This window comes from Armigeres subalbatus, chromosome 2 (assembly GCF_024139115.2).
Source record: "Armigeres subalbatus isolate Guangzhou_Male chromosome 2, GZ_Asu_2, whole genome shotgun sequence".
NCBI lineage: Eukaryota > Metazoa > Arthropoda > Insecta > Diptera > Culicidae > Armigeres > Armigeres subalbatus.
Genome location: NC_085140.1, coordinates 52,975,698 through 52,997,796, shown reverse-complemented (window position 1 = coordinate 52,997,796; position 22,099 = coordinate 52,975,698). Strand labels below are relative to the sequence as shown.

The 22,099-nt window shown below is 39.0% G+C and overlaps 1 protein-coding gene across 4 annotated transcripts in view; it reads left to right on the top strand.

Moving 5' to 3' along the window:
* The first annotated feature begins 4,152 nt into the window (after positions 1–4,152).
* Positions 4,153–22,099, top strand: part of LOC134208663 (uncharacterized) — a 49,231-nt gene continuing 31,284 nt past the window's right edge. For all 4 annotated transcript variants that reach the window (XM_062684433.1, XM_062684431.1, XM_062684430.1 and 1 more), the window contains exon 1: positions 4,153–4,831. The gene's annotated coding sequence lies outside the window, so the exon portion shown is untranslated. The remainder of the gene's footprint in view (positions 4,832–22,099) is intronic.

Here is a 22,099-nt window from a genome sequence, read left to right as displayed (position 1 = left end):
CTGTTCTGGGTCATTACAGGATGGAAAGGATGGGTCAGGAGCAGAGTCTCTTAATTCTCGTGTATACATGGATGAGACAGTGTGCCATGAGCTACAAAAGCTCACGTAGCACCGATTCTGTGTGACGAGAGAAGCTAGCGCGCGCATAAAATAACTGAGTGAGCGTGTCTCAATGTACGTCTCATGAGACTCATCTCATGCGCTAGGAATGCATAGTTAGCGTTCCTTAGGCGACGATATTATTGAATGAAAATATCCCGCTGTTTTACGCACCTCCGCTGTTGTTTGCAAACAGCGCATGAGCTGATCGCATTGAGATGTCTCTATGCGACTCACCAATGTTAATGTGAGGCACACAAGCTTCGTGAGACACGCGTGCGCTTAATTTTATGTGCGCGTAGCAGTCGTTGCTCAATCTCATGTACGCGTGCATGATGTCTGGTCAGGAGTGGATGGAAGGTGTCATGTGTCCCATCTACAAAAAGGGCGATAAGCTGGATTGTAGCAACTACCGCGCAATCACATTGCTGAACGCCGCCTACAAGGTACTCTCTCAAATTTTATGCCATCGACTAACACCAATTACAAGAGAGTTCGTGGGGCAGTACCAGGCGGGTTTTATGGGCGAACGCGCCACCACGGACCAGGTGTTCGCCATTCGCGAATTACTGCAGAAATGCCGCGAATACTACGTACCAACGCATCATCTATTTATCGACTTCAAAGCCGCATATGATACAATCGATCGGGACCAGCTATGGAAACTAATGCACGAAAATGGATTTCCGGATAAACTGATACGGTTGATCAAGACGACGATGGATCGGTTGATGTGCGTAGTTCGAGTTTAAAAACGCGCAGAAGGTTACGGCAACGTGATGGTCTATCGTGTCTGCTATTCAATATCGCTTTGGAAGGGGTAATACGAAGAGCAGGGATTAACACGAGTGGTACAATTTTCAATAAGTCCGTCCAGCTATATGGCTTCGATTGATATTATGGCACGTAACTTTGAGAAGATGGAGGAAGCCTACATCAGACTGAAGAGGGAAGCCAAGCGGATCGGACTAATCATCAACATGTCGAAGACGAAGTACATGATAGAAAGAAGTTCAAGAGAAGACAATGTGAGCCACCTACCGCGAGTTTGCATCGGTGGTGACGAAATCGAGGTGGTAGAAGAATTTGTGTACTTGGGCTCACTGGTGACTACCGAAAATTATACCAGCAGAGAAATTCGGAGACGCATAGTGGCTGGAAATCGTACGTACTTTGGAATCTGCAAAACGCTCCGATCGAATAGAGTTCGCCGCCGTACCAAACTGACAATCTACAAAACGCTCATTAGACCGGTAGTCCTCCTCATTAGACCGGTAGGCGAGTTGCATGAGCTGCTGGGAGAACCATCCATCGTTCACACTGCGAAAATCGGACGATTTATTTATTCTTTTTCTTCTTTTTTCTACCACAGGCATAACATTCATGAAATTCTTATCGTTCACTTATAAGCTGGTTAATTTAAATAATCTTTGGTTGGCCTATTGATCACTCGTGTCGCGCGCATCGGATTCGCTCGAATTTGACGTTTGTTCACTACCGCTATCTGGTGCGTGATTTGCCCAACTTAGTGAAATCAACAGATGTCGTTAGTGTGAAAACGACGATAAATTTGATAAGTGAATGTTCAATGTGTTATGTCTGTTTGTCTGTGGTAGATCCATTGAAAAATAAGAAAAAGAATAAATAATTCAACAATAATTTATTAGATACAAACAAATATTTAATGTTTTTTGCCTTTCTCGTATACTAAGTATACGTAAAGGCCATATGTTCGCTTCAAAATCGATTTTCTTTATAGGAGGCCCGGAGACCCATGGTGTTATATACCCATCGACTCAGCTCGACGAATTGAGGTGATGTCTGTGTGTATGTGTGTATGTATGTGTGCGCAAAAAATCTCGTAGTTACAATCGATACATTTCATAATGAACGAGAAAGGCATCATCACAGCTAGGGGTTTTTAAACTATCCTGTACCATCTCCATACTTTCCAGATAAGTACAACAAGTTCGATATAAGACTCAGCATTAGCCAACTGCTTGATTCAGCTCTATTATTGATTATATAATAGAAGCGCGAATTTTGTTCTAGACAGCCTAATTCACTAGCGGATGTATGCATGTTGGTAGGTAGGGGAGAACAGTCCAAATTGTACCCCTTAAGCTTACATTTAACAATGATCTCTTATTCACAACAACAAGGTTTTAATAACTGTTTAATAATAACGCATTTGAAATATGTTTAAAATAGGTCTGGGGAAAAATGCCCGAAAGGTGTTGTACAAAGTATCGCAAATCGTTAAATTTTTGTGAAATTGAAGGGATTTTTTTCATTTCCCTTATGAATAACTAATATTGACTTGTAATGGCAATGTTCGTTCATAAATGCCATACAAAACATTATATAAATGCACTAGTCATAAGACGGATTTGTACTATTCCATTTAATTCCACCACTTTCTTACCTTTGACAGATACGTATTTCGACCTCAACAGTAGTGTTGTGCGTCTTCAGTGTTTTGTACCTGTCAAAGATACAATAAAGTAGTGGAATTAAATGGAATAGTACAAAGTAGTAGTCTTAAGACAAGTGAATGCAATCCACTAAAATTTTCTTATCATGATATAAATGGTTTTATGAGTTGGGAGCGTTATGTACTGTTCTCCCCTATCACATTAGAGAAGACGCGTAAAGCGGTCAAAATGAAACACGAACACGACAATCGTCATGATTGATGAACGATAGAGCTGCAAACAATGTAGGCAGCATTACTCTCATCGCGTGTGATCTCTGCTTCTCGCCAAAATGATGCGATTTCTCATTTGAATTTTAGCAGCTGCTTGTAGCACATAGAAGGGCGGTGAAGTGCGTCTTAATTTATCTCGAGCACAGAAAAGTGGTAGCGCTAGAGATGCCTTACTTAAACTGATCAGTTATGCATATTCTGATACATTTTTTGGTATTATCAAATATACTGCAGTTTACTCATGCAACATGAATCACGGCATATGAATCGTATTTTATCTGATCGATCTTCTATAAATCATTAATTCATGTATAATCGATCCATCTTGCTCACACTAAGATTTCTGGTATATATTATGATAATCTCAAACATAATTAATTGGATCTTTTAACCTATTAATTGTCAGAAACAATAACGAACATTTTTGCTGAAGGTATGAAGAAAATTCATCCAGCCGTTTTCGAGTTACGCGGATACGAAAACAGACCATTGATCATTTTTATATATATACAGATGGTCATAAGATCTCCGTTTCCTATAATAAGATGGAAGTGTTACATAATGTCGTTAAGTCAAGCTTGGGGAAGGCCGGCTTCAGAAGGCCAAAGTTGGTCCAAAACGACCGAAAGGCCTCCCGGTTCACCAAATGTAAACCTCTTGGATTATTTTATGTTGTATATATGCTGTCGAGGAAGAAAAAATGATCATAAAGTGCCTATATAGCCAAATTCAAAGCCTCTATTGCGAAACACTGTGATTAACACCTATGTTATATTAACTTTCACTAGAAACAATTACCATTCCAATTCGGATTGATGTAAATAATCGAATAATTGATGTGAAATAATCGAAGTTTGAATTTATATGAGAATATAATGAACATATATTTGATTTTTCTTTCCTATCTTCTATTTTCTTTTTGTTTCATGGATACAGAAAAAAAACTTATTAAAATTTAGCTTTAATAAAAACTCATTTACAAATCTATAAAAACGTTTTTGCTAAGCTTATCCATCTTTCAAAGACACTATGCATAGCGAATCACTGCAAACTTGACGTAAATAAGCAGCATGTTCTTATATGTATAACCTCTGTTATAAACAAACAAAAACATTCGCGCCAGACACTCACTCTCGTTCTAGGTATGTAGCGTTTCTGCTAAAACTCACTCAAGTCTTATCACATCAAAAATAGCACGGACTAGAGTTCACGACGGGCGATGGGAGTAGAATCGCGCTCTTTCTCCACGCGAGCAGAAGGTACCTACACCCCACGTATTCGAGACCGACCCAGCGTCATCGCATCGCACGCTCTCGGCGCGACCCGACCCAGCAGCGACTGGCGGAAGCTCCCACCGCTCAGAGTGAGAATGTCCTTTGTGCAATGCGGTTCAGTCTGCGAGGACCATGACCGCTGGCGTTGTATAAGGACGACGGTCGGTGGAAAATTCAGCATTCGGACCAATGTGTGCAATTGAACACCGTGGAAAACTTTGCAGCTGGCGCCATAGGATAAGGGGATTTTAAATATGTGCAAGTGACGCGCCAGGAAATAATAATATGGATGCAAGTTGTTCCTTTTATCAACGAATAGTAGTGAAGGATAAGGAAAATCAATTGAAACAGAGGCAGTGGTGAATCATATGCTGGGTACAGTCTCGTGTTCCCTCCTAGCCATGGGGATGAAAAATAAGATGAAATCTTGTGAATGCTCATTTCCGACTGAGCAATAATTGAGAAGTGCGAGGCAGCAGACGGCGACGGATTCATGCATTGGATAGGATCCAATGGAAACTGTGCAAATCTTATAGGCTAGTAGTGAAAATTGTGCCCTTTCAAGAAAAACGGAAAAAAGAAATTCTAGACTGCTGTAGTGAAGGCGCTGGTAGTGAGACTAGTTTTTTTTATGTCTAAGTGGCGTATCGGATGCTGAGTATCTCAAAAGCATTTCATTCAGTATATCGCACCACGAAGTGAACCATATCCTGGCACAATTGGAGTGACGAAAGCGAAATTTGAGCGAAAGGTAGGCAGTTCTCGTGAGTTTGTGTTTATACTCGAAGTGGAATCGATGATTGCGCGTCAGCAAAAATCATTTTCCAACTTTATTTTTCTCTGTTTACACGAGCGGCTCGAAAAGTTGTTTACAATCGGCGAAGAACTCAGCGTTCTATTTCTATATTTGTATTATGAAGATGATACTCTATGACGAGTACATATGTCAGTTATTCTACAGAACAGCGGGCGAGCAAAAAAAAAGAATGGTGAAGCATTTTTGGTTGTGCTATCAGCTACAAATATTGTCTTCATGATATGTTCGGGGCCGGCAAAACGACATGGAGCATGGTTGAGCGCAATTAGATACGATTTGTATTTGTATCAATCGAATCTACTACACAAAAACTTGAGTAAAAACATGAGTACTTTTTTTTGCACTGTAGATTTCCTACTGCTGCACAATCAAGAAAGCAAATCATGCCGTAAAAAAACATGTTTCTTTTGTAATCAAGAAACATGTTTTTTATAGCACTTTTTAGCACTTTTTACAACTCAATTTTGAGACTCATTTTTTTAAATTGATTCCTTTCGCAAAATAATGTTCAGTTTTTGCATCTTTCATATTATGCTATTCTATCAGCTGAAAATATTGTTCGAATAGTAAAATATGTATATACAACTAGAAGTGATGTGACCCTTTCCATTTCTTAATTGGTGTTTCTATTTAGAATCAGTATAATATACATAAGCAATAAATAGGGAAAATTCCCAAAAAAAAATGTAGAAAGCAATAAAATTGAGCATTTATTTTTTCAAATGACTTTTTCTGCAGCGTCTTTTCAACGCTGCGTGCACGTGCACGTGTTGAAAACCGCCACGTGGGCATCGACCCTTAATCACGAATTACATTCCTCACAAGCGGAATAGCGAATAGCGGCAAAAAAAATTGAAGTTCATTTTTTTCCTCTTTATACGTCGGAACTTCAATTCGTATGGAGAATTTTCTGAAATGTTTTGTCAATTGAAAAAACTAATAGTTTTAGCTTGTTTTAGTATAGTTACGTTCTAGTAAGACAAATTAATTCAATGCGGCAAAATGATTAAAAGACAGTCTGAGCTGTGCAATGAGGATCAGGTGTCCGAAGTTTAAATCTTTGTGTCCGAGATATGAATCCAATGCCTGCTGCTGTCTGAGGTTTGAATCAAATAGAAGCCGGACATTTTCATAAATTGCAAACATTTTACGCAATATCTCGCACATATTAAAAACGTAGTTCAAAGATGTTTGAACCACTGCGTCCATTGAGCCGAACTTTTGTGGTATACCCCTGATTACTATTAACTATTCGCATCTTGAAGGTTGATCACGTAAACAACCTAAGACGCGTCTTTTTCCAGTCCAGCTAAATTGAGTTGATCAAACCCACTACATTTTCAGGATTTGCAGTCCACTATTTAGAAATTTAGATCTACACTTGCACAATGCATCACAACTGCAATGCTGATGTTCCGAGGTTTCACGTTCCATGTTACAGACACGACAAATATCATTCTGAACCTGGCCAATATTTTTCAAATGATATCTATTCAGGCAATGTCCGGTTATTAGGCCAGTAATAATGGTGCAAAGAGCACTTTTATTGAGCTCCAAGGGCTTGTTGGTTACTGAAACATTGGGAATTATAAATCTCTTTGATTAAGCACACTTTTTGGTGACCAACCAGTTGATCATCAATCTTTGTGCTTCCCAGGATTTCAATTCCATTTTTAATGACACAGTATGATATACCGCAGAAAGGTGCTGGGCCAATAAACTGTGTGTTTGAACCTTGTTTCGCCAGATCGTCTGCCTTTTCATTACCTTTAATGTCACAATGTCCCGGAACCCAGTACAGCTTTACGGAGTACAGATGAATTCTATGCATAGTGATTGCAATGGTAATTTAAGAACAATCCTCATGGAATCCAAACTTAAATGTACTCGCGTTTTCAAGGACACGCCACTCAATACGGAAGCAATGCACAGCTGTCATTTTTATTATTTTACCTTTGCTGCGTCCATTGCTTCCGTATTAAGTGGTGGTTTCTTGAAAATGCGATTAAATTAGGATTCCGTGAGGATTCTTCTTAAACGATGTTATTTCTAGACCAACATTTGAAAATGGCGTAACAGCCAAATTTAAATCCTTCTGATTCTTCTTCATATATTGCTATATATGTGGACAAAGAATCAGAAGGAACAAATTTTGGCTGTTACACCCTTTTCAAATGCTGGCCTAGATTTAAAATGTGAGTTAACAGGCTGATTGTATGTCTTAAAGTACTTAAGCGTCCGAAGTTTGAGTTTACACGGTACAACAAAATTTGACACGTTAGTAAAACAAACGTCCGAATCACAGCATGGCTCACTTCGACTTCATAAATACGTTTCTGAGCCGATGTTAGAAATCTCGCTTAACTTTTCAAATGGACCTAAGTAACATTTTGTCATGAATTAATTTGAATATTGCAATCAACCAATATAATACTGGCTGTGCATGTATTTGAGATAGTAATACCAATTTCGCATTACGTTTCGTATTGCGAAACATGGCTTCCCGACAGAGTTTGCAGAATTTGTTCTCAATTGTATAATAGACAATAAAAAAAAGACATAAATTCGCATTACAAGTCACAAGAACTTTTAAAATTAGGCTGATTTTCAATATTTCAATCAGTACACAATATGGACTTTTGGACTTTGGTAGCCGAAGACGCACATCTGAAAAACTAGTTAAAGTTGAAATCATAACAAAATTAATATTTGAAGATTTTTTAACAATTGTATCTAATTTATTTAGGCCAATACAAATATTAAATTTATTTTATGTCCGACGGCTCTTGGAAGGTACGAGGGGGGAGGGGAATAAAAAAAATAACAAGGAAACAAAAAAAAAGTCCAAAATGCAATTATTCCGTGCAAAATTTAATGAATTTAATGAAATATTAATGAAAACAAAGAATATGAATATTTGTAACATATTTTTAACCAGTAGTGAATTTAACACAAAATTTTATATAAATAAAAAAATACTGAAACTTATTTCTGAAGAAAATTTGGTTTTTGTTTTTGGAATTGCATACTTCCCGGGCTACATATACGGAATACATAGGTGAAGTCTGAAGTAGAATCGGTGGAGCACATCATATCAGCATGCCCAATGCTCACGTTCCTAAAATGATTGGAATGCCATGCTTGTTAGCGGCATAGTTATGACCTCGGACAAACCCATAGACAGGATACAGGACGCGAAATTCACCCATGCAAGAAACATGCACGGGTGTGCATACGGGGTCATTATGGCTCATCTGAGACACGATCGGAGATGTCTTCTCAGGTGTCTGGTTGCAGATAAGAGTTAAAGTTCCACTTTTTATATGAAAAACTAGCAGACCTTTCGAACTTTGTTTCGCCTAAAATTAATTAGTTTTCGAGTTATGCAGAAATTTATGCTTCATCTTTCCAGAAGGGGGAGGAGTTTCGAACCACCACTGAAACATATTTTCCCTTCCAAAACCTCCACATGCCAGTTCGGTTCCATTTTCTTGATTCATTCTCGAGCTATGAAGAAATTGGTGTTCCATTTGTATGGGAGCCCCCCCCCCCTTCTATACTAGCGAGGGGTCACGAATCATCTTAAGAACCTTCCCCGGCCCCAAAAACCTCTGCATACAAATTTTCACCTTGATCTGTTCAGTAGTTTCCCTGTCTATAAGGTGCAGACCAACAGAAATTCATTTTTATGTATATAGATAGAAGATAGATAAAACATTCTTCCAAACAAGTTCAAAAATAAACTCTATTACTCTGTGTTTACGTATAGCGATGGGTATTGTTACATTGTTACATAGGCTATACGGCACTGGGATCGGGTTCCATCCTTGACTTGGGCCCAAGTTTGATTCTTAACGACTTCGTTTATTTCTCTGTTAAGTTTCCGTCGCCAGGATATATTAGGTCTGCCTCTGCTGCGATGTCCGGCCAGATTCATGTCCAGCGCTTGCATGCAGATTTCGTCTCCGCTCTTACGTGGTGTGAAGCCGGCCTACGTCCATTCACACCGTGGAGTTGCTGTTGATATTGGATTTCGATGGCATTGTCGATGGGGCTCAGCATTCCAGTTGTGAGGCTACCAGGCCCGAGCTGTAAAACGTAGACATCGGCTGATGCATACTTGCAACTCTATATGAACTCTGCTAATACGCACCAAGTCTCACTGGCGTATAACATCACAGATTTCACGTTAGAGTTGTGTATTCGAGGTTTGGTGCAAGGGCCTGGGCCGATTGGATGTTCTATATTGATCTTGGTCCACCACCCGACGTTGGCTGGATTTGATTTTCGACCTTCTCCACTGTTTGTCCGGCTACCGTAGAGTTGGAGTTGTTCATATAAAGCGATTTGGTCTTGCTGACGTTTATGAGTGGGAGTGTTCGACCAGGTCATTCAGTTTACTCTACATGGTAGAGCGCTCTTACGTTGGTAGAGCAGTATCATCTTCTGAGTCGAGGTCATTCGATTGCTCTATGGTGGTGGGCTGCTAGAGCGGCCCTTGATTTCGTCGATTACGATGAGCAGCAACAACAACAGAGATACAATACATTTATCCTTGCCTCACTTTAGCGACTCCATTGCACAGGACTCTCGATTTTGTCTAGACCTCCCTGGGACGCCCACAGTTTTTTTTTTGCGATTCAGACAATCGAAGGCTTCTCCGTGACCCCCCATTTGGACTCTTGAAATTCAATGACCTGCTCCCGGATAATGCGAAGCATGACAGTATGATTCTCACATGATCAACCTGCCGGCTGCCGTCAGAGAAATGTCAACCTTTCCCTATATACGAATTAGGATAAGTCGTCAGAACTTGAAGAAGTTGTTCTAAGTGGTCGAGCCAACGTTTAAACTGATCAGTTAGATCGGTGAGTGACTGACATGTCACGTCTTTCTCTGCCATCCACCAATTTGTCCTTGCTCCAATCAGATTTCGTGGAATATCTTAGAGGAGGCGATTATCGCCGGTTGTTGCGGCTTTCCCCCCCTTGCATTGTCGGCTGGGGAGTCGCACCCGCTCCTCCCGTCTGCAGCAAGCGTTTGATTTACTTCTCAGGAGCTGCTTTTAGTTGGCAGGACCAAGATTAATACATTACTAGGTTTCCAATCTGCCAAATTCATGGAAGAGAAGAAGGCGGGGTGGAAAACTCATTTCTAGTGCAAACAAACTCGCTGGCTCTGCCATACTTTAATCCAAGATGGCTGAATCGTGAATCTGGCAGATTGGAAAACCGAATAGTGGGCAGGACTAGTGTTTGGATTCTCTAGAAATAGATCAGCTGAAAACGGAGACGGTGCCTTCTTGAGTCCGTAATAAACGCAGAGGTAGCATCGCGTTTGACTATCATCTTCTAATTGACGAGATCCGACAACGCATTGCTCAGATTCAGCGGCTGGAGGAGAACCAACATAGATCGACTAGAAGATCTGAGAAGAACTAAGATCGTTCGTTGAAGAACTTGGAACTCGGGTAGTGCATGTTCTGGAAGGTAGCAGTGTAGAAGAGAAGTGGGTGGCGAAGAATGCTTTTATCGAAACCGGCGAAAACAACTTGGGTGAGATGCGCATTAAACGAAAAGAATGGATTACGCGGCGGAAGATTTAGGAGCGTAGAGTAGCAAAGACTGAGAAACAGGGAGGACCAGAGGAGTAAATTACGAGTCCCGTCAACGGTATGTTTATCTGTAAGTGGGAGTCGGGCGCTGCTGAAAACAGGACAGTCGGGCATAGGTGGACATCCTGACCGATGAAGAAAGGATGGCTCAGCATCCGGAGATTATTGCCTCAATTACTCACTGACTTGGACAGCTAAAATGTTGGTTCGAGCACTTCAAGTCTCAGCCATCCGACGCATGTGTGAGAGGCTGCTTGATAACCCTATCGCACATGCGTAATGCATAGGAATTATGCACTCCTCGATACATCCATGATCTACGCGCATCAAAGCAGGCGTTGCTTTGAACGATAAAGAGTCATCCTCTTTGGTGTTCGAACTGCCGGGTGAGCAGGTTGTGTGCTGGGCGATAGTGCGTGCTTAATACGGATTTCACAGCATGAAATCTAAAGAGGCCCTCAAGGTCGATCGGCTTTCGGCAGAGGTGTTCAGGGCTGACCCTATTCTGTCTGTGCGAATGTTGAAGCAACTATTGTGCAATATCCGCTCCGCATCATTCTGGAGCAGGTCAAACAGGTTGAAGTGTCCCTTTATTTGCTAAATATTTATTGACTACGGAGGGGTTCATATTGTCTGAATTACGAAAATCTGTGTGGCGCCCATTAATGCAAGCGATTTACAGATAGGGTCGTAGCTTCACCGACCCCATTCACATAGTCGCTGATGTGAAGTAAAGACGTATTTCATCTCCACGGTTACTTCTCATCGTAATCCATGAGATCTTGGTAGGTACGATTGACCTTGAGCTGTACATACCTTGAGCTGTTTGACAGTTTATATTTGTGAAACACCTAGACGCTCTTTTCTGCGGAGAGGGCTCAATGAGCTGACCGTATGCTTCTTTGGGACGTCTTACCATCAACCATGTTGTTGAGTTTCATCGAGAACAACCCCTCAAAGTAGTGGAACGATCGAAAGATTTCAATATCTTGATAGTCTGATATCATCAGATTGCAAAATTGGGATCAACATGGAAGCACTAGTCAGAATGGCTACCTTCGCGAGTTTTCGAAAATTTCGGAGACCCAATCGGATTGGATTTATACACGCACCAAAATTCGAATGTTTTACTCTATCGTGAAACGCACATGATTGCACGTCACCAACCAAGCAGACTGCGGAGAATCCGCAAATCGTCCTCCACCTGATCGATCCACCTTGCCTGCTGTGCACCTCGCCTCCTTGTTCCCGTCGCATCGTTGTCGAGAACCATTTTCACCGGATTACTGTCCGACATTCTGGCTACGTGCCCGGCCCACCTAATTCATGTTGGCTTTGAAATAAAAGAAATTTGTGGTGCTGAGTGCTGATAATCAGTTCACTAGAATAATGAGGACATTTTTGCATAGAGTTGTTGAAAGGAATTGACTCGGTAACCCAGAAATATGGACTTACATGTCGGAATTTGCTATCTTGGATGTGACCAGTATAAAGGATCAGAAGATCAGATCATCGATCAAAATGGCTTTCAGATGTTCGGGGCCCATTAGTTTTGATTCGACCAATTTAGTTTTATTTTCATAGCAAACTTTTCTCTCTTGGAAGGAATAATCACGGAATTCTATTGAAATACCGATATCTATTGTCTAAATTTATTTAAAACAAATTTTATTTTGAATCCTTCGAAGTGCATTCTATCTGGTATTGCAGCAACTAGTTCATATTGGCATAGCATACAACTTGGCTGGTCTAAAAATTTATTTGTTAATCAAAAATTTGTTGTTGTGCATTAATTATTTAAAATAGTCTTTTCAAACAGTTTGCTTATTTGAGAAAGCAAACTGATCGGGCGATAAATAGAAGCCTCAGCTGGATTTTTGTCCTCCTTAAAAAATGGATCAACTTATACGTTTTTCAAGTTATCTGGGAAGTATGTCAATTGAAAACATTTGTTAAATATATTTACCAAAAAGGATAAAGAGCTCTCAGGAAGTTTTTTAATAAATATGTAGAAAATACCATCATCACCCTGGGCTTTTATATTTTTAAATTTTCTAGTAATAGATCTCACTACATCCAAATAAGTTCCCAACGAAGGGTCAAAAACATTCTCTTAATTAAGAATGTTTTCGAGCCTCCGCGGGACTGATCCTCAATAGGACTAGTGAGACCTAGACTAAAATTATTGGCACTCTCAAACTGCCGGACAAGTTTTTGAGCCTTTTCACCATTTTCACCAGCTCTGGAATTGGCTTTTGAGGTTTTTAAAAGAGAATTTTCGTTAATTTCCAAAAGGGTTTCGAACTGGGATTCAACTTTGTGACATAATTCTCAAAGTTGGTATTTCTCAGAATAGCGGAACGATTTTTAATTTCATTTTGCAAATCTCGCCAAAAAACATTTAACGCGGGATCGCGAATTCTTTGGTATTACCTTCGCATCACATTATTAAGACACTGTAACAAGACACTGACATCTGACACATGATCTTCGTCAATGATAATGTTGTTGTTAAATTTAATTTCACATTCAGGAATTGAATTTGTAAAAGATACGAGAGCATTATCAATATCAACATCAAATCATCAACATCAAAATTCCTATCGATATACGTTTTATATAAATCCCAATCAGCTCTATGATAATTAAAAGTAGAGCTAATTGGATTGTCAATGGCTTCTTGTGAGATTTCAAACGTCACAGGAACGTGATCAGACAGCTGACACGAATTCGTTAAAACTAAATCAATTGTAGAATGATTTCGCCTGGAAGAAAAACAAGTTGGTCCATTGGGATATTAAACCCAACTAACATGTTCAGTTACATAACAACGGTCTTGAAACAATGTTTTGCTCTACAAGACTTCCATAAAACCATTATAAAACATAAATGTAATCCACGAGCGGTAATGGCCGCCAGCTTAACCGCGGTTTAGTCTCTGAGATGACGTCTGTGGAGGTCAACTGCACCCACCGATCCTAACATTTTGACAAATGTGGTATATAGAAGGCTTCTTATATGCCATATTGGGCAGAATGCTCGGAGCGGTGGGTGCAGTTGGTGGGCCTCAAAAGACGCCAAACCAGAGGCTAACCCGCAGGCAAGCTGGCGGCCATTACCTCTCGCGGAAAACTGGATAATATCCCGCGGATAAATCTTCAAATAAAATTCTACCATTGGAATTGCTTTGAGCATTATTCCAAGAACGGTGTTTAGCATTGAAGTCACCAATTATGAAATTTTTGGATTTGTTGCGAGAATTTGAAGATCAGCTCTCAACTAATTCCTTTTCTGCCCATTGCACTGGAAAGGCAAATAGGCAGCAATAAAAAAGAATTGTGCAAAATTTGTTTCAACAGAAACTCCCAAGGTTTCAAAAGAAGAATATAGTTATGTTTGATACGTCTATTAATGACAATGGCAACTCCACCACAGGCGCTGTCAAGGCGATCATTCCTGTAAATAAAATAATTTGAATTTCTTTTGATGAAGAGTCCAGGTTTTAATTATTTTTCAGTTATAATGGAAATTATAGATAGTATAATCTATAGATGAGCGTCTTCTTTTCCCTTTAAAGAGCGGGCATTCCAATTCAAAATTTTCATAAAAATATTTGGTTCCTTTAAAACGAAGTTCAATAAAAAATGTTTGAATAAATTTGATACCAACCTGAACAGCTTCAGTTTTGGTATTTGCTTTGAAGATTGCAGCAATCGTGTGATGCAATTGTTCAGTTATAAAATCAAAATCGGAAGCAGACATGCTACCTGAGTTGTCAGTACAATCGTTATTTTCCGTTGAAGAATGGATATGAAAATTATTCATCTTCGGTAAATTTTCAGAAACGAAATTGTGCCTGCCTGAAAAATTTGAATTCGACGAGTTCGTTCGTTCGTTCGCTACCCAGTCAGAGGTAGGAGCAAAATTTGTTCGTTGATTGTGGTGGGTATGAATTTTTCGTCTGGCAAATGATTGCGGATTTTGAGCGTTTGTAATACAGTATCTCCCCGCTTATCCGGACCTCGCCAGTCCGACGACTCGTTAGTCCGGATCTTGCCAATTCGGAATTTTCCGGATTAAAAAGTATCAACACCCATTTAAGTCAGTTTGCAAATTTGTGCTGTGATTTTGTTTTGATTCATTTGTATGGATTTGACAGTCGGATTAACGAGAGAAACCCCGATAGTCCGGCCATACATTTGTCGGATCAGCGGAGGTATACTGTATTTTTATCCGGCGAATCTGGGATCCTATTGGAATTTCCCGTCATCAATTTTGCACGGGAATTCAAAACTTTTTTGCGTGAAGGGCATTCTCAGAAATTGGATTTATGATTGCCCCCACAATTGGCACATTTAAATTTATTGGAATCTTCTCTCACAGGACAGGCGTCCTTGGCGTGAGAGCCTCCACCACAAATCATGCATTTAGCATCCATGTGGCAATGTTTAGTTCTATGGGGTTTTGGAAATTTCCCCCAGGTAACACGAACATGGAACATAATACAGGCCTTTTACAAACTTTTTACATTATTTCGCTCACTTTTGTTGAAGTTATCAAAATGAAATTCTTCAGAAATACCCTTCTGGAAAGTACCAGAGTGAGATTACATTTTCATCTTGGTGCAAATCCAAGTACAGTACCCCCACCTATCCGGACCTCACTAATCCAACGACTTGTTAGTCTGGATCATTTAAACACTTTATGCTGTCAGTTTTCAAATTTGTGCTTTGAATTTATTTTGATTCATTTGTATGGATTTGACAGTCGGATTTACGAGAGTAACCTAATTTTTCAATAAATGATTGTTATTTGTATGCATGTTTACTAAAAAGGCATGTTTTAGTTTGAAATAATTATAATACCACTCCACTTCTAGGTAATTTTAGGCTTGGATGCAAAATATGTTCTTAATCTAATCGCTAGAAATCAAGATATTGATCTTCAAGCATGATTATTTTGTATGTAAAACCAGCGCTGGTGTTATAATTATTTCCATGGATGTATTGTAAGTAACTCGCCGGTGCCTCGCCAGATTGAAAAGACACAGAACAACATTTAAGTTGTTAAAGAATGAGCTGGCTAAAGTATGAATAGTAGTAGACCTCACCATAGCTCAAAACCATATGAGTACTTAAGGTCACTCCTCACGGAATCCAAGTTTCAAAGTGCTCGCGTTTTCGGGGGCACACCACTCGATACGGAGGCGGCGCACAACTGTCATTTTTGTTGATATAGCTTACTAGCGTTACTTCCGTATCGAGTGGTGTGCCCCCGAAAACGCGAGCATTTTGAAACATGGATTCCGCGAGGAGTGACCTTAAGGCAAAAGGCTGGGACCCGTCTATGGAGGAGAGATCCTATGATACAATAAAGTAAAATCTAAACCATAACATTGCATTGTAGTTAATCCCTAAAAAGAAAATTCAACAAAAATATTTACATTTATACAAAACATGATTTATAACTATAAAGTGTACATATAATTATCACAATTAGACGCACTATTCGGTGTTTGACAACTCAATATACGGCCGAACTATGAGTTTGTCAAATTTCTGTCGAATATCCATCCATTGTACTCGAAAATAACCTATTCGTTATGTAAATATGAAATTCTGCTAAACCGCAAACAGTCCGCAGTGCCACACTTGAAACAGGTGTGAATTATTTTGGCAAATATTCAACTCTGTTGGTTTTCGATCACACGTTCCGAATAACGTGGAAAGCAAATAGGTTGTATGTCGACATTGTTGAAAGTGACGGCATTGTTACACGTTGCTCGTGTTCGATAGAATGAGCAACCAATTTATTAGAGGTTGAATAATAATTGGCGATTCAGAATATTTCAATCGATCGATTCACTACGTTTGGTGAATAATCTGATTTTTTTTCCGTCAACCAGAATTACGTTTTCTTATTTTATTTTCTGTAGAATATTGTGAAAAAAAATTTTGTCATAGTTTTTTTTTATTTCCAGAGAAATAATTTAGATTGAAATTACTATTCGTTAAATTAGATGAATATGACAGCATCATGTCTGATTGTTTGACCATATGAATTATCGCTAACAAGGCAGACTGTTCTTACTTATATTCAAGCTAGTATATGCACAAAGATAAAAGATATGCAAATAGCAGCTGTAATAAAACATATGCGATGCACATTTCCTTGTTGTAGCCAGCAATACCTTCTCACATATCAGCATGATAGCCTCAAACTTTTTAGTCATTTTCTTTAAACCGCAAGCAATCTTCATTATTTAAAACATATGTGCTTCAGTCAAGCCAATGCAGCTTCCAAATCCGTGACGGTTGGCTTCATTAGCGGTGATGACGCTATCGTTCTATCAGCTCAGCCACCGACACAGAAGCATTCTACCCGATGCTTGATTCGTGGGAAATTATTTAGCGTTACCTTGTGAATCTCCACCGAACAGGAACCACGATAAGTCGTTTTAATTGCTAATTTCAAACTACACAGAAGTGCACCTAAGTTCCAAATACGTTGCCTGAGTCAGGAAGGTATTTGCTGGGCAGCTGATTCATGGACAGCACCGGCACCGATGCACACGATAACGAATCATCAAGGTTGTCTGAATAAGAGGTGATTTTTTTACCCAGATGAGATCTTTATTTTTTGGCAGTTCGATAAAAAACGTGGCAGAGTTTTTTTTCTATTTAAAGGTTAGGCTTAGAACCTTCTATGGTAGATGGAACAATGGTTTAATATACTACTGTGTCTCAATGATGATTCGCGCGTAAAGTCATGCTTAAGACCTGACTGGGTGTTTGAGGCATAATGAACACATCAAGCGGATGTGCTATTATGTATGTGATGAGTAAGAAATATTATCACTATCATCACTCTTGTCCAGCGATTGATGCTTGTGCTTACACAAAATTACACGTGAGTTATATACTGCCGCGATTCGCATAAGAGTCCCATGTCGATTTTTGGCGATTTTGATTTTCTTCCAGAAATAAGCTTAAAATGATCTCATCTTCAAGAAAAACATAATTTTAAAATCAAAACCCACTTGTGTTGTCCCATCTTGCTATTTATTTGCATAACAGTCACATTCCAGATATTGAATTTAGTAATGGCGGATTTCTCAGAAAAAGCTGCATTGCGAATTCGATTCCATTGTCTGCTATAGAAAATTGGTGCAATCCGATGGTTCATTCTGGTTTTAGACTGCCAAAGTTCCACTTTTTTCTTCTGATTACTCGGATTTGTTACAGATTTGCTCTCATTTCCTACGAATTCCAAATACTCTCCAGGCTTAACAGATTCATCATAGATTGCGGAACAAGTAGGCATAATCCGAGACGTTTGGCCACTTAACTAGTAGATGCATAAGTATTAAATTGCTGTTATCTTCCATTCGATACAGTTGACAACCGTATACTAATTTTACTGACAACGAGGTAGTGAACAAAGTTCAATGTTCGGATCTAATTGATAACATCCAATAAATGCTTTGGGTGTCTCCAGGTGCTACTAATGGCCATCCTTCTGGATTAATGAACGATTTTCAATTCCCACATCTTATTACTCATTTCGCACTTTTCATTTCTCGGCTCTCTTCAAACTTTTATCTTCAAATTTCTCACTTCTCACTTCTCACTCCTCATTCATCATTTTTCACTTCTCATTTTCAAAATTCTGACTTCTCATTTTTCAGTTCCTATTTCTCACTGGCAACTTGTCACTCTTCACTTTCCATTTTTTCACTTTTCATTTTTCACTTTTCACTATTCATTTCTTTCATCTCACTTCTCGCTACTCAGTAAGCATTGATAATCACTTCTCAGTTCTCACTTTTCATTTCTCACTTTTCACCTCTCACTTCTCACTTTTTACTTTTAAGTTCTCACGTCTTATTTCTTATGAGATGTGAGAGTTGTTTCATTGCTCACTTCTCACTGAATACTTCATGGAATTCTCACTATTTGCAATCCAATTTTTTTTTGCTTTCTACTATTCGGCCAAATGAGCCTGAGCAAAGTTAGACAATTTATTGATTACAAATTCTATTATCCGGTAATTTATCATTTTGGTTGAAAAACGGCCAAAATTTTGGAAAATATAACAGAATTTCGCTCCTGAAATAACTTAATGAATAACAAATTTGGTTATCATTTAGTTACCAGTCATCACTGTTTTACTAACCAAGATATTATTTTTTTTATCGACTTAGTCACGCAGGGCAAGAAAATGCATACGAAAATGCAAGACTCAAACTCGAATCGAGCGAGTGCAGCGTGTCGTGACTTGGCACCCATCCAATTAATCTTACTTGAGAAACAGGAAAAAAGAGTGCTTTCTTTACTTTTTCATTTACTGAAATGTGTTGATATTTATATCGTGGTGCCATGGTCATCATATGTAAACAACAGTCAACAGAGAGGAAAGCTGAACAGAGAGGAAAGGTAATTAATAAATAATTAATAATAAACCCAGTTATTTTGATAGCTAGAATATTTATCATTTTGGTATAATTGCCAGTCAACGTAACAAAAATGATAACCGAGTTTCAATAAAATGGATGAAGCAATTAAAAAATTTGAATATGGAAAGTGAATCGTCCTTTTATTAAATACTATGCAAACATTCCCAACTATAGAAGGTACTATTTAAATTACAAAAAAGTCAAATCCAGGTGAGGTGCCACACCTCAGGGAGAGATGCCGCACGTGGGAAATGTTGGAGAAATGAGATTTTTTTCTCAATAAACGATATTTTCAGAAAAGCATAATCATTTATATTTGTATTTCAATCTATTTAAACAAACAAATTGTCGATTTTAAAATTGCACATGTTTCCTTTTTCTATATCCACGACGTTTTTTGAACGCAATGTTCCATTCCTGGTTTTCTTTCGTACACCCAAAAAACAAATCTGACAATTATTGTATAAAATCTGGGCATATACAATTCTGTAAGCTTTTTATACAAATATTGTATTAAAATAATACAAATCTGTATTATTTTAATACAATAATTGTATTAAAATCTTCCGAAATTGTATATGCCCAATTATGTCTCTGATTTTGTAAGGTTCTTATGCAGAACTGTATTAAAATCTGCCATCCGCTGGTTGGGAGTGTATCTGCCCTTTTTATAATATGTAACCATATTTATAACAATCAAAAACGAAGGATTGGGGCGCAAATTGATCTGTTTCGCATTATTATGATGTCATGTCATGTTATGTGATCAGTAGTGAAATGCGCATGATAACAATAAAAAATGACAGAGATTAAGTCGTAATCGTTCCTTGTAAAAATATCATTAATTTGGGAGCAATGGAGCATGTTATTAAAACGGGAACAAATATCCTAGGACGTCTGTATTTTCCTCGTAATCCTTTGCAGTATCTTGGTCTTCGTATTTCACATGATTTTCCCACTTAAAAGTAATAAATCATTAAAGTGCTGATAGTAGGTAGGTGCGGCATATCACCTTGATTTATTTTTGCGGCATCTATACCGATTGTAATGGATATACTCCACATTGTGCCTCCTTGCGCTCAGCTTCTGCTACACTTGGATGGATAGAATTATACTGCCAATAAATTCCAAAAACAGCTTCATTCCCTATCTACATGGGACTGTTATGAATTTAAGTGCAGTATAGATTATAGAATCTATAGATGAGCAAAGGCATGGATGAGTTTGATTTTTTACCGTGTACCAGGCGCATCTTCTATCTCAATTTTTCGTGGTATTTGAGAGGCTTCGGTACGCTACCTTACCGGGGTCGCGTTACCTTCATCGCGCTGGTTGGGCTGCCACCTTAGGTATAGCTGACGCGATACAGCATTTCGTTAATCAGCCGCTGGGTACCAGGCAGACGCTGTTTGAGCCGCACCTCCTGGTGAACAGACGCTCGAGGCGTACCTTCTCACTCTAGCTGATGACAGACTCAGAAGGACAACAGTGCCCAGGCTGCACAGCTATGTACACAGCTCTTAGCTAGCGGTTTTTTGTCATCGATCGACCCGTGGAAACGTGAGATAGGAACTTGTTGGGACCAGAACTATATTGGGCGCCCCTTCCTTGATGTCAACTCACCATTTTGCAGTCTGGTTTGCAGGTGCTGCGAACAATATTCGGCATGAATCACGAGTTGTGCCAGGTGTATCTTGGGCTGGATATTGTTAAGCTTATAGAACACGGCAGACTATGGTGGGCTAGACACGTGGTTCATATGCCGGAAGAACGTCAAGCGAAGATAATATTTAATAGAGAACCCGAAAGAAGACGTTAGCTTCGTGAAAGGCCGCTTTTGGCAGTTAAAATGGACCTGACGCCAAGGATGTTAACGATCATTCAGTAATTTCCGTTCGATCATTTAGTAGTTTGTCAATAACATATTCCAGAAGCGGAATTTCAAAATGTGTTGTACGGTGGACTTCTAGTGCGAAGGTTTTTCTACAACTCTGCCTATTGGATCGTTGTTTGAATTCCACTAGTAACGGAGTTATAGCTATAGTTTCAGTAACTTAGACTAAATGATAAAAAAAAATCCAATCATTTAGTTTGAGCTACTGCTACTAGCGCTCTAACTCCGTTAAAAGTTGAATTCTAATAACGAACCATTAACAGGGCTGGTAGCGTTAAATGCCGTTCAAAATAGTGACTTAGTGACCAACGATGACGAAAAAAGTGACCAAATAGTGACTTTCAGATGCAGAAAAAGTGACCAAATAGTGACTTTTGTATAAAGTATTAAACAGGTAGTGAGCTGAGTTGCATTTGCATTGTCACTGTGTAACTCGTAGTAGATTGGAAACATTAGTAACTCGTAGTAGATTGGAAACATTAGTTTCCAATCTACTACGAGTTACACAGTGACAATGCAAATGCAACTCAGCTCACTAGTGTCATGTATCATTTTTTTTCAAATCCTTATCTAGAATGATATCAGAAATCAGGAAAAGACAAAAAATACAAAAACATGAAGACTACTACTGCTGACCGCGCCCATCTTCACCGTAACTTCTTCTTCTTCTTCTTCTTCTTATTGGCATTACATCCCCACACTGGGATAGAGCCGCCCCGCAGCTTAGTGTTCATTAAGCACTTCCACAGTTATTAACTGCGAGGTTTCTGAGCCAGGTTACCATTTTTGCATTCGTATATCATGAGGCTAACACGATGATACTTTATGCCCAGGGAAGTCGAGACAAATTCCAATCCGAAAATTGCCTAGACCGGCACCGGGAATCGAACCCAGCCACCCTCAGCATGGTCTTGCTTTGTAGCCGCGCGTCTTACCGCACGGCTAAGGAGGGCCCCAGACTCTCCCTAGTTACTTCACCGTAATTTTGAATTTTAATAAATAATAATAACATTTTTAATAATATCAAATTTTAATACATGCAGTGCCCATTTACCATTTGCCATTCGAGCCCCTGATCTCGGTTGCCCGTGAACCGATGTTACTAAAAAAATTACCAGGGTTCAAATATAACATGAATTTTATCTTACCTAAGTTTCGACCGGTGTCAAATCTGCCCCGACTGAAATCCAATTCGCGCCAACTACGCGAAAAATATTAATTTTTGTTATTACAATTTAC